We start from the raw sequence: 12,934 nt of genomic DNA, 5'->3' as shown, positions 1-12,934 counted from the left end.
AAAAGACTGACACCTCATTTGTGCTTCAGAAAGCTATGTCAGTGATGCCATTGAATTTCATAGAGGGTTCAAAACCATGGTGAACTTTTATGACTTACAGAGAAAAAGGAAGAGAGAGAGAGAGAAAGGTTATAACAGACGCATATGATCATACTCATCTCTGCATGACATCACATGCACACACACATGCACACACACAGACACACACACACACACACACACACACACACACACACACACACACACACACACACACACACACACACAAAACATGGACTTAAACACATATAAATCTTTATTTACTAATAAAGTGATTTGTGTAAATAGCTGAGTTATAGCTCCTCTAACACTCCCAAATTATTAATTTCCTTCCCTTTTGTTCAACATATAGGCTTTTACTTTAGACTTTTTCTGCTGATTTTCAGATGCACTGAACTAAAGAAAACACAGAAATTGCCTAGAGAATTCTTTAGTACATGCATCAAATTCTGACCTTATCTTGTCAGCCCCATAGCACAAATTGATGAAGCCCTGGTCATGACCTAAATGATCTGAGTTCAACTAGTAGCCTGGATAATAAAGGAACAGATTCAGTGGAAAGATGGGGAAAGGGAGTATATGTGGGGGGGGGGGGCTTGCCCTATGTCTGGTTCTGTTGGTGACTGAGAGACATGGTGAAAGACAAAACCTGATAGTAAGTGGTTAGAGACATTGAGGTGTGTACATCACCACAGAGGCAGACTTTTCCAACACAATGCTCATTGCATATTGACACACAGCTACACAGACAAGCACTTTGAATATTAAATCATAACCATCAATCAAAAACAACTACAGTATAGCAGCCTTACACATCCAGCTTTTCTCTCCAATCACATGACATCCACATCCTTAATAGCAATCTACATGAATGTATGCATTGTAAAATGTGTAGTTTGTGCCTTAAGGGAAAGCTTCACTTGCATCATTTGGAAGAATAAAAATACTCATTTTGTTTTCAAAGCTGACAGATAATACAGTAGGAGCCATTCCTAAACGGTGCACAACCATGCTGGGCTATTTCACAGTCCAGAACATTTACTAGACCCCCTGCATGATTCAGAAAAGGACACATTCCCAATGAAGCTACTACACACAGTTGCATAGCTGGACAGTCCAGGTAAGCAGCTGCTATGGAAATGGGTGTCACAGCACAGCATGCAATTCATAAAGCTATGAACTGTGAAAATTAAGGAGCCCAAAGTTATGGAATAACTACAACAGATAAACCACACAAAACACTGCAGTTTGGCACCCCAATCCACTGCAGCACCGAAACTCTGCTCAGCTCTATATAGTACAACAAGCACAGTAATATTATATGAAGTGACACTGGGCAAAGCCTAATATTTTATACATTGATGAACTGACAGATCCTGTAGTGGTGTAAAGGACAGATAATAATTATTGTCCCACCACACCTCTTATATCCCTAAGACACTACAGGTAATAGCATCTCACCAGTGAAAATAGCAAATGCACCAAATGGCCTCATTTGTCTACTGTGCTAAAGAGAGTTGCCTCAGCAGTATTAGCAAGTATGCAGTGATATTCATGAATCACTATTACTTATATTGAGGAGTTACTCAGTAACATGACCTGTCAGGCACCACACATAGAGCAATCTGTAAAAGCTAGCAGACTTGTCTACAACTGGGACGCAACTGAAAATCATACAGGATACTTGGTGATTTGGTGGAAGCAGCTGTTTAACAGCTGTAAATAGGCAATGCCATCTTCCTGCACAGTGACATAGCATCTACAGAATGTGCCATCTGTCTGCACAATGACATAGCATCTACACAATGTGCCATCTGCCTGTACAATGACATAGCATCTACACAGTGTGTACAGGTACATGCCTACAACAAAGAATGAGAGAGAAAGGGGGAGGGGAAACCCAAATATGATGGTTATTCCACCCTTAACCAACGATTAGCTATTAAATTCCAGTGAGCAAAAAGCTTAGCTATTCAGGTGAGTTACCATCCCTCTGCTACTGGTGCATAGTAAACAAAAGTGTTTTATACTTACCAGTGTACGATCCACAGACATTCTAAGTCAGCGTATCAGTGCTATGCCTCAACTCTATGAATCATGGTAATAAAATGTTTGGGCATCATGTACAGTGTACAAAGAAGTGTAATGTGAGTGTTCAATATATTTAGGAATAAGGGGGACCAAATATTACTTCACCTGTCTTATCCAGTATCTTCTGGCCTGCATGAAGCAGTTTTTAATATGGATGTAACTGTTATTATTTTACAGCACCTACAGTTTCTATATTAATTATTTCAGTCTTTTTAGATACCCCCAATGCATCTTACAAAAAGCAGAAATTAAAAAAAATAATGACATTTGCAATGTATAAGGAATACTGAGGTGTTCTTAAAAGAGCAAAGTTACAGTTTTCTTTTTTCCCCTTGGTTCACCACGGAAACAACAACTTGGGTGCAAAACTATATAAACTGTTTCAGTGTAAGATGTCATAATAGTTTTAACTTTATATTTACATGGTCTCTTAATAGAAAATGTTTTCATAATAATTCTGTGTGTACAGGAGTTTTCCACTGTATTGATTCCTTTCAGATAATCTTTTCTGTCAAGGTTGTTTTTTTTTTAAATCAGCTCTCCAAATATTTATATTAGGAGTCATATTTTGTCAGGGAAATTTAATGAAAATATTGAAACGACTGTGCCTTTAACATTTCTCAACACTAAAACATTCACTGAGAAATCAACACGTCCTGTGATATTTGCTTTAATGTAGTTGCTTTTTGAAACAATGACTAGTTCTGATTGTCTAATATCCAGAAAATTATCTGTTCTATGATTTTGTGTGCATTAGAATTATACAAGTACTTTGGAACCTTCCTGCCTCCTAACTGGCACCTCATCATAAATGAAAGCATTTCTGCCATTCACTTACTGATTTCAGTAGCCATTAGAGGTTTGGATGCAGGCCCATAAATGCTGAATGTGTGTGACAAGATGTTTCAAGGCTAAAGAAAGCATCCCTGTCTAACATCTGTCTAGTATATGAGCACATCTTTGTTGCTTCTTCTTGTCTATCTCCTTGCCCAGGTAACATTGTTGAACCTGTGCTGTGAGTTTCTTTTGTAAAGATGAAAAAAGGAAAGAATAAAAAGAAATTGTCAGACGCATTATCCTAAATTTCTTTTCTTCCTGAAATGTGTAATCTCAATGAAGCAACGGTGCAACTCTTACAATAATTGCTTCACATCTGAGTGGACCTGAAAGCTCAAAGCATCCTTTGTGAAATTTTTTGTCTGCTGATTTGTCTTGGTTGTAAAAAAAATGTCTTTCAAAGCTACAGAGGTTTTCAGAGAACTTCTGGTATATAAAAAGCAGCTTCTGTATACAGTTTTCTGTCTGTTTTATGATTCCTAGCTCAGTGTTAGCTTACTAAATTAACCAAAAACCTCACCAGACTATGGAAACTTTTGAGATTTTGAGTACTGAATTGCATCAGTGACTGATATGGTAATTAGTTTAATGAAAACCCTATCATCTACTGCCCCTCTTCGTCTTGCATGGGCAAACTGATCTAAATTTGTTTTCTATGTTCTAAGTTTTGTGTACTCTTTGGAGTGTATACTGCAGCATATTGTTGTTTTCTGTGTAATATTGTTTAATAACAGTATGAGTTCTGCAGAGTCTTAACATCTGTAATTTGATGAGACACTTATTCATATATAACTGTATATCAGGCACCTGCCACATTGGCAACCAATACACTGAAGTCTATTTTGATTAGAAAATGTGCCTAAAGGTACATTTTTGTAACTTTAGGACAAGAGTAAGCATTTTTTCTTTTTCCACAGCATAGCTATCTCCCTTATGTTCCCACGTCAGAGTCAATGTTTCTACAAAATAAATATATACATTTGTGGAGACCAGAATGCATTGCACAGAGGGGGCTGCCACTGTGTAGATTTAAACTCCTTTCCTAGGTCAGAGTCCGAGAACAGATGCAGTAAACCTGCTATATTTTTCTCTTTTTTTCCTGCTTTGCCATTCTAAAGATTAAGTGTAAGGGAATAAGCAGGAAGATAGAGCAACTCTCTGCCAAGATGATAAATATTCTTTGTAAAGTAATAGCAATCAAAGAAGGCAGCTGGAGTCTGCTGGAGTCTCCATAGATGCCTTCCTGCCCAATGACCTAGAAACAGGTGTCCAGGTTTCTGGCGGTCAGATTACTGCATGGATGCATGCTTGGAAGGGGCACTAAACTAAGAACTATCTAAGAGAAGTTAGATAAAATTGTGGACAACATTACTTTGAAGCAACATCTTCTTCTTTTGGCTTTTCCCAGTTAGGGGTCGCCACACCAGATCACCTGTCCGCTCATGATTGGCAGTGGAGTTTTACAGTGTCGAGTTGCCAGCCTGGCACCCACCCTTCCACAGCACACGCATGCACTCACACCTAGGGCCAATTTACTCTGTCCAATCCACCTACAGCATGCCTTTGGGATGTGGGAGGAAACTGGAGCACCCAGAGGAAACCCATGCGACCACAGTGAGGACATAAAGACTCAGCACAGAAGGCACCCCAGCCAAGCATCAAACCGGAGAACCTCTTGCTGTGAGGCGGCAATGCTCACCGCTGCACCACCGTGGCCACCCTAATTTGAAGCAACATAAAAAATTTAAAAAATTATTTGAGGGGAAATTTTACTGCCTCATCAACAGACATCTGGTAAATAATATCACTGATGCAAAAACAACTATGAGATTGTACTCCTGGCTGGCATCCAAGGCTGTCATCCTGGCACCTATCTCCAAAAGGGTTGACAAGTTATATGGTTTGGGGTGGAAAACCTTTTTTTTCACAGAACTTTACAGCCTCAAGTCTTTGTGATGCTGGTGAAGTCATTAATACCTTACATACACTGCCTGCTTTTATAGCTGTCTGGCTTCTCTTAAGTTGCCCATCTTTTTTAGTTTTTTTTGTAGCATCTTAGGGGACTGTTTTTCTAGGAAAAAGATGGATAAAGGATTAGCAGAAAAGGCACATAGACTTCGCAGCAAAGGTGACAGCTTGTCTGTGTTCTGTAGTATGGCTATTTATCTAATAGCCTTCATCTTTTTTATCATTTCTTATACCACAACTGATTATATTTCTTATTGCATAAATCAGCAAATTCATAGTGGTGAGCTCTATTTTTCAATTCAGTAATATAAACATAATTGCATGTATAGGACTTTACCCTTTTCTAGTGAATAAATGCCCATCAAATACTATAACAAAATACATAGACACCTTATTAAAGACAAAAAAAAAATCTATTAAATAAGATATATATATATATAGATATATATATATATATATATATATATATATATATATATATATATAGATATATATATATATATATATATATACAACAAGACCCCAAACGGAGGGAGAATAATGTCTCAATATATAATAGAACAAAATAAATTCCCAGTGGTTACCAAACAGTTGCCAAACGATGTTGGTATAGATGCTCTGATAATATACACAGACTCACAGTTTCTGAATAACAATTCCAAGGGTCAGCATAGATGTCGATGCAAAGGCCAAACGCCAAGCTGACAAACAGTTAAAATCCAAAAATTCAATATCCAAAGTCAAGATACGCCAAATCTAGAGGCCATCCCACTGTTGTAGAAATCAAAGCCTGTTGCACAGATATCGTACCAATTCAAAAACCAGAACAGCAAGAGGATACAGTTTTGTATAAATAAAAACTGGTCTTTAATGAAAATGAGCGCTTTCGCGGTGAAACACCGCTTCATCAGATACATTCATAAAACAATAAAAAACATTTTAAATAATACGTAACATGATGCATACGTTGTTCATTGGATCAGAACATTTAGATAGTGCCAATCACTTGGCTTGCTCACTCACATAGTCTGACTAGTTAAACTCACCTACGAAACCTACGGAAGTGTCGTTAGAGACTATGCTGCATCCAACCCGATACATAGACAATGCGTGACCATAATTATTCATCCAAGTTCCACAATATAGTGAACCACTGTGCCAAGCACTGCTTCAATGCACCAAAAATGAAAATAAATTAAAAACTCAGTTGGTATTGATCAAAGATCAAGGAACCTCGTAAAATAAATCCTTGGGAGGAGTCACGGCTTCAAGAGCCGCATCCAACCCTCCAAACGTCATTCGCAAACTGCGAAACGACGTATTCGAGTCATGAACTTGGTTAGAGCACCATCTACTGGAAAACAGATTTAAAAATATAAAATTGAGGATAGGGACCTTACAAGTATGCTAAAACCTACGCTACTGCAATATGTCAGGGCATAATATAATAGGGTATACTTGAATTTCACATCAAATAGTTGATAGTAATATTATTACTCATCCGGATGTGATATGCTACCTATGTACAAACACCTGAACCTAACAGGAACGCTAACATGAACATATACAACATGTCCTGTAGTGTAAAGGACATATAGTCAGATGCAATAGTAATGTACGTGTATGCTGAAACAAAGTAGTCCAAACTACTAGGATATGAGTAAAAAGCCATGCTATAACTAGAACAAATACATATGATCAGTACAGAACAAAAGGCTACAGGCTAAGATATTAACCTGTAACCCCTGGAAGTGATGAATGAACATAGGAACAATATATACAAAATGTGTGTAATTTGGCAAGCAAGATATAAAACACAAAAATGATACAAAACTGTGTGATGTGTAAATATCTGCAAGCTACTTGGATAACATGTAACTGTGAGTCTGTGTATATTATCAGAGCATCTATACCAACATCGTTTGGCAACTGTTTGGTAACCACTGGGTATTTATTTTGTTCTATTATATATTGAGACATTATTCTCCCTCCGTTTGGGGTCTTGTTGTGTATTCTTGGGGCTTTTACCATTTTGTTTATATATATATATATATATATATATATATATATATATATATATATATATATATATATATATATATACTGTAGCTTTCTCATTCCAACTTGAAAATGAAAGCAAAGTCACACCTGAATAAGTTAACTGAATAAGTCACATGGTTAAAAATGCCAAACACAATAATTTATAGATTACAACAGTACAAAGTGATGAGTTCAGGTATTACAAAATATATATCAATATTGTTAACTGGCAGGAATACATGCATTTCTTAAGTTTAAAATTGTTCTCAGGAGAAATCATATATAATACCTGGAGTGATATTCATAGTCCCACACTTGGCAGATGTGTAACAGGAAAGTGTGAATAGTACCACTTCACCAATATTCAACTGAAGAAAATAGAAGAAGTTCTGCTAATTTTAGAACTTCTCATCCCTGAAATGAATCACACATGGCACTTTTGCACAACTAATGTGGTGGAAAATGAAAAGAAATCCATGTAATTATGTGTGGAAAAATTCATAAGTATGCAAAGTCACACATGTTATTGTTCATTTTTGGCAGGGAGTTATAGGGGCAAACCTACACAGATTTCTCAAGAAGTTCCACAAGAACTTGTGCTGAGCTGAGTGCAGCTGGCCCACACATAATTCAAACTGCTTTAAGGTTCATTTTATTCATTTCAAAGGTGTCCTAATATGGACACGCTGTTTTTGCTTTTATAAGTTTGGAAAGGTGGAGGACAAGAAAGCTGGAATTACGGGAGAAAGAAGACAAGGGAAACAGAAAATAAACACATTACAATGATTGTACTGGAGGATGATGGAGAGAGGAGGCACTATGATTTCTGTGAGGAAAGACCCCCATTTTCCATTTTTTACAAAATGAAAGTTAGGGAAGGAGTAAGGGTAGATGTTGTAGAAGAGGGTTATGGAGTTAAGGAATTCTGAAAATGAAAACACAGAATGTAGGCAACACAGACAGAAACATTATGGTGAGCTGATGTTTGTAGGAAACAAGACATACAGATGGCAGACAGACACAGAGTAAGGATGTGAAAATCTGTCAGGCAGCCAACACTCTGGTACAGAGGACCTCAATTATTTCGCTCTCTGATGGACCTAGAAGGAGTGACCTCAAAGGTATGGGGATGGAGGCCTTCTGTGGTTCATTGGATCGAGCCAACCTGGTTAGTGAGCCTTGTATTTGCTGGAAGAGAGAGGGGAATGGATGTAACTACCTTTCTGTGGTCTTCTCAACCCCAGCCTCACCAGCTCAAGGTGTTGACTTACCAGGCTGTCTCTTGCTGTGGGACCAACAGTGCTGGACTACTGCACTGGGCAGACAAAGGGAGGTGAAGTTCTGTCCTGTACCTGGAAGGCTTGCAGGAAAACTAACATAAAAGGGAAAGAAAAAAAAAGGGAGAGAGGAAGAGAATTTTAGGACAACATATGCCCTCATAAGTGCTAAGAAGCAAATGTGTTCATGTTAATGTCATAAAATTAAGCATTTCATCATAGAATTAGAAAGTGCCGTTACACAATGTTACATATCTTACAGGCACTAATGGAATAACTGAATTCTGGCAAGTACAACTTGAACATAATCCTTGGTTCATATACCACTGTTGTGATTTTATTGATACATTCCTAAAACTCATCTTTAATATTTTTCTTGCTACTAACATTATCCCTAATATATGGAAATCTGCCATAGTAGAACTTCGAGCAAAAGCTTGGAGGGAAATGTCTACCTTCATCTCACAGAACATGTTAATAAATACTACCTTCTCACAAAAATAACATGGCTTGTGGTCAAGGAGAAACACAGGCACTGATGAAATTCTCATATAAATGGATAAAGGCATGTTCATTGACACAATTTTTATATACATCACTGGAGACTTTTATCTTAGTCAACCATTCTTTTCCCATAAGTCACCTTTCAGAACTAGGCATTAACCATGATGCTATCCCTGGTTTTCAAAGTTATCTGACTAACTGCCATTTTTCAGTCAGCTATAACTCTTGTACCTTTCACTCCTCTCTACATCTCTAATTTATTTTATTCAAACTTCTGAAATGTTTTAAAACCTTTGTAAGTATTGTAAATTAAAGTTCTGGATTTCTTATGTATCCAAAAACACTACTCCATAATTGTACTGCTTTATTGTAACTTATGCAGTTCTGTAAACGTGTCTATTTGGTATGCCTGGTCAGTTTTTGACCCCAGACTGAAACTGAAATTGGTCAGATTAAGTCAGTATTCTACCCCAGTAAAAAAAACAACTCAAATAAATAAATTACAGCTTTTTGTGTAATATGAATGAATAATTGCTCAAAGTTCTGAAATCACATATCATAAGCAATATCCAAAGAAGTCTTGCAGTAGTAAATACTGACAAGTACTGTAAGTAACAGGTTAGACTTTCATTACAAACGTAGTCATTATTAACATAGAACATCTTCTTCTACTTTACTGGCTCACTACAAAACATTTACATAAATAAAATTGATTTTATATACTGAGTATTCACTGATGCTTTGACTATTATAACCTGGCAAATTGAAATGTGCTACTACATTAGTAACCTGACTAATTGAAATGTGCTGCTGCCTTAATCAAAGGTACCACATTTTTGAAAATGTTATTCTCTCCCACCATTTTATTCTATTTATTATTTGTCAAACTCATGAGTGCTCCAGCAAAGCCAATCTCCGTTGCTTCTACTCTTGACTGTTGTTACTGGGGCTGTTGAGATATAAACAAAAGCTTAGTCAACTTGTATGTGTGTGTGCATGCTAATTAAAAACAATTCAATATTTACAACTTCTGTTACCTTTATTAATAAAGGTTAAGGTATCTCAACATCTTCCACACCTTCCACCATTCGTGCTCTAAAGCAGTCCCTTGTATTGTTCTGAGGAAATGCGGAATGCTACTCATCAATGTATAAGCAGACATCAAGGAAGGTGTTATTATAAAGTTACAGCTGTAAAGTAAAACATTTATCCATCCTGTAAAACCTGTTGTATTTGTATGCATTTGCTGCAAGACGGGTATAGTGGCCAACTTTAAGTACATTTTTACATGGAGTACAGATCATTCTTTTTATAATACATTCAGAGGCATCATGGTGTCTGTGCTGGGAAAAGGGGGATTGATGTATTGATATTTCTATTTCTGAAATATTTTTTCTACCATGACACCCCCAGCAGGTAGTCACTTTCAGAAAGGCCACAGTCCGACCAGTCTGGCATATGTTGCTAAGCTTGCAGATTATTTTCAAGTGTCCACTTTAAGGCATTAAGAATAATTGCCTTTAATGTTCTACTCTTTATGTGTCTCTGCAATTGGTAGCAGTTGTCTGAGTTGTAATGATATCTTTCTTATTATTTCTGTATACTATCAGGCTTGGCCTAAAGAATTGCAGTTTGCATGAATGCAAACTTAATGAATATTATACAGTTCAAAACCTTTTTGTACAACACCTTCTCAAATGTAACTATTGCAGCAGAGGAATGGATAATGCCAACACTACTGCAAAGTAAAATCAATCACAGAACTCAAGATTAATGGCACATCTGTAATTGTTATACCTTTTATGCTATGTTATCCACTAGCATACATAGTCGATAATTGATTACAATCATGTGAGGCAGGTGTAAATTCAACACAACACATGCTTCAAAGTTATAAAATGTTACAGAAGCAGGAACAACACACAGGAGAGACAACTTCAGTCTTGAGGAAAATCACTTCCTCACAGATGCTCTGAGAACATACACAAAACATTTTTTTAGATGAAGGGTGGCCAAAATAGGCAAAGAGTACTAGGGCATAGAATAAAGTAATGACTGACATAAATGCAGTAGGGGGAAGGGTCTACACCTTGGCACAGTGTAGGAAAAGAGCAAATGCCATAGTGGAAGGTGCTAGGACTAAAATTAACCAGAATGCAATTGGCACCCTCTTGCTAGCCCTTCCTCATTCCAACCTTTAATGAAACATTAGGAGTATCTTCTCGCTATAATGAGATATAACTTTGATGCAGATTAGGATGCTGCTGGAGTGATTAGATGTGGTGTGGACACTTGTAGTGTCAGACCCTGAAACAACCAGAGTAAGGCAGTGTGGAATGTTATTGTGTAGATGATTTATTATATTATGCTAAGATGTAATTGGTATGGCAGCAGTACACATAGAACATTTACATGTTTTGTCATCAGTTATGTCACTGATGTAAGGTGCAGCACAAACTTTACATACAATCCAGGGTGGATATGGGCATCAAACCATTTTGTAGAAATGACTCCACTGGTCACAGGTCACACTAACCACAGCTTCATATATTTTTTCCACAGGATCAGCACCAGAAACAAATACATCTTGTGCTTTAGCACAGTAAGCTGATGGTGACAGCAGAATGGCTGTTGACAATGATATCATAACTCTCATAATCATGACTCAGCAGAAGGGCAGTGGCACATAGTCACAAAGTATACTGGTAGGTTTCCCCTACCTCCAAAGTAGGTGGATAACTCCATAGGCAGTGACAACACACTCTTTAGAATAAACTCATTACAGTGTGTGTGGGGGAGGATGGAGTACTACATAGCTCAACACCTGCACAGAGGTGCCTGGTAAATACGCATCTCATAATTATCTCCAGAGTCATGCAAGGCCTTGGGTGCCCAGCACCTGATGTGCCATGACATAGTTCAAGCCCAGGCAACTGCCACTGAGAGTCAAATAGAAATGGCTAGAATACTAAGGGATATACTAAAGGAATTGTAAAAGTAGAGGGGAATGATGAAGGCCAGGGGACAATGGCATGATGATTCTCTTGTACAGTATGGCTGCACATACACAGCAACCATGTTAGCCTCCATGAGGGGGATGTAGCTCACTGGCAGAGTGCCTGCTTTGCATGTATGACATCATGGGTTCAAACCTCAGCATCTCCAAAGCATTTAGGTGGGAGGTTGGCATAGGTGTTTACTTTATAGACATAAGGTGCAGGGTTTGATTCTCACACGGAGTAATTAGCTAGGCTTAAAATTGCCCACAGGGGTAGTCAGCCTAGTACTAGTCTATGAATCTATGTTCACATTAGTACTGGCTTACCAGGCACACTTTAGGAACATTGCTGGACATGGTTTAGGGACTATCTGCATGCATGCGGGATGAGTAAGCCAGGCACCATGTTTATCTTAAGTCATTGTTTCAGGCAGTCATGTGGATTGACCTAGAAAGAAGGCAGCTAGACCTCATTGGAGTTGTACAAGTCTCCCTGTTTAAATGTCAAGGCTCAAAATGCCAAGTGCTGACAAGCTGGAAAAAAAGACCAGATCTTGATCATTGCTCTTCTCCTCTAAACTTATTTTTTTTGCAGGAGGGCAAGACATCCTGTACCCCTGGATATGTGTGTGTGTGTGTGTGTGTGTGGGGGGGGGGGGGCAAGCTCTACACATCCCCAGAATTTACAGTATATATACCAATTCTGAGATCTTCATTGTCAGACCTAGAAGAAAAGGGAGTATTCCAGAAAATGGCCAGCTCATATTTGGTATATGTAAGACTGTTTTTTAGCCATCCAGTCTCCATGTTTCAGGGCCTGCTGTAGTAGGTGCTGAAATTTCAAATGGCTACCTGTCTGTAAAATTTGGTAGAACCTCTCAGTTAAGGTCTAGGTCACACAGTACTATCAGGTCAGTGGCATGCGATTCCCCTGCATCTAGTATATCCCTTCATTACAGCAACTCATCATCAAGCTCACATGCCTGCACTTGCCAACAATCTTTGGTACCATCACCCATGTTATCATTTGGGGATATTGTGCACAATACCATTCAAACATAACCACAGTTTTCAACATCAGTAGCACAGATAATAATCAACCAGCAGTCACTTTCCAGACTGAGGATAATGCTATAGTGTCTCTGGAAAACACAAAATGGACAATACCAGGGAAAAGAAG

This window comes from Protopterus annectens, chromosome 5.part0, assembly GCF_019279795.1.
Source record: "Protopterus annectens isolate FY-2018-M chromosome 5.part0, PAN1.0, whole genome shotgun sequence".
Taxonomy (NCBI): domain Eukaryota; kingdom Metazoa; phylum Chordata; order Ceratodontiformes; family Protopteridae; genus Protopterus; species Protopterus annectens.
The sequence above is the reverse complement of the archived record's forward strand: the minus strand, read 5'-3'. Positions refer to the sequence as shown.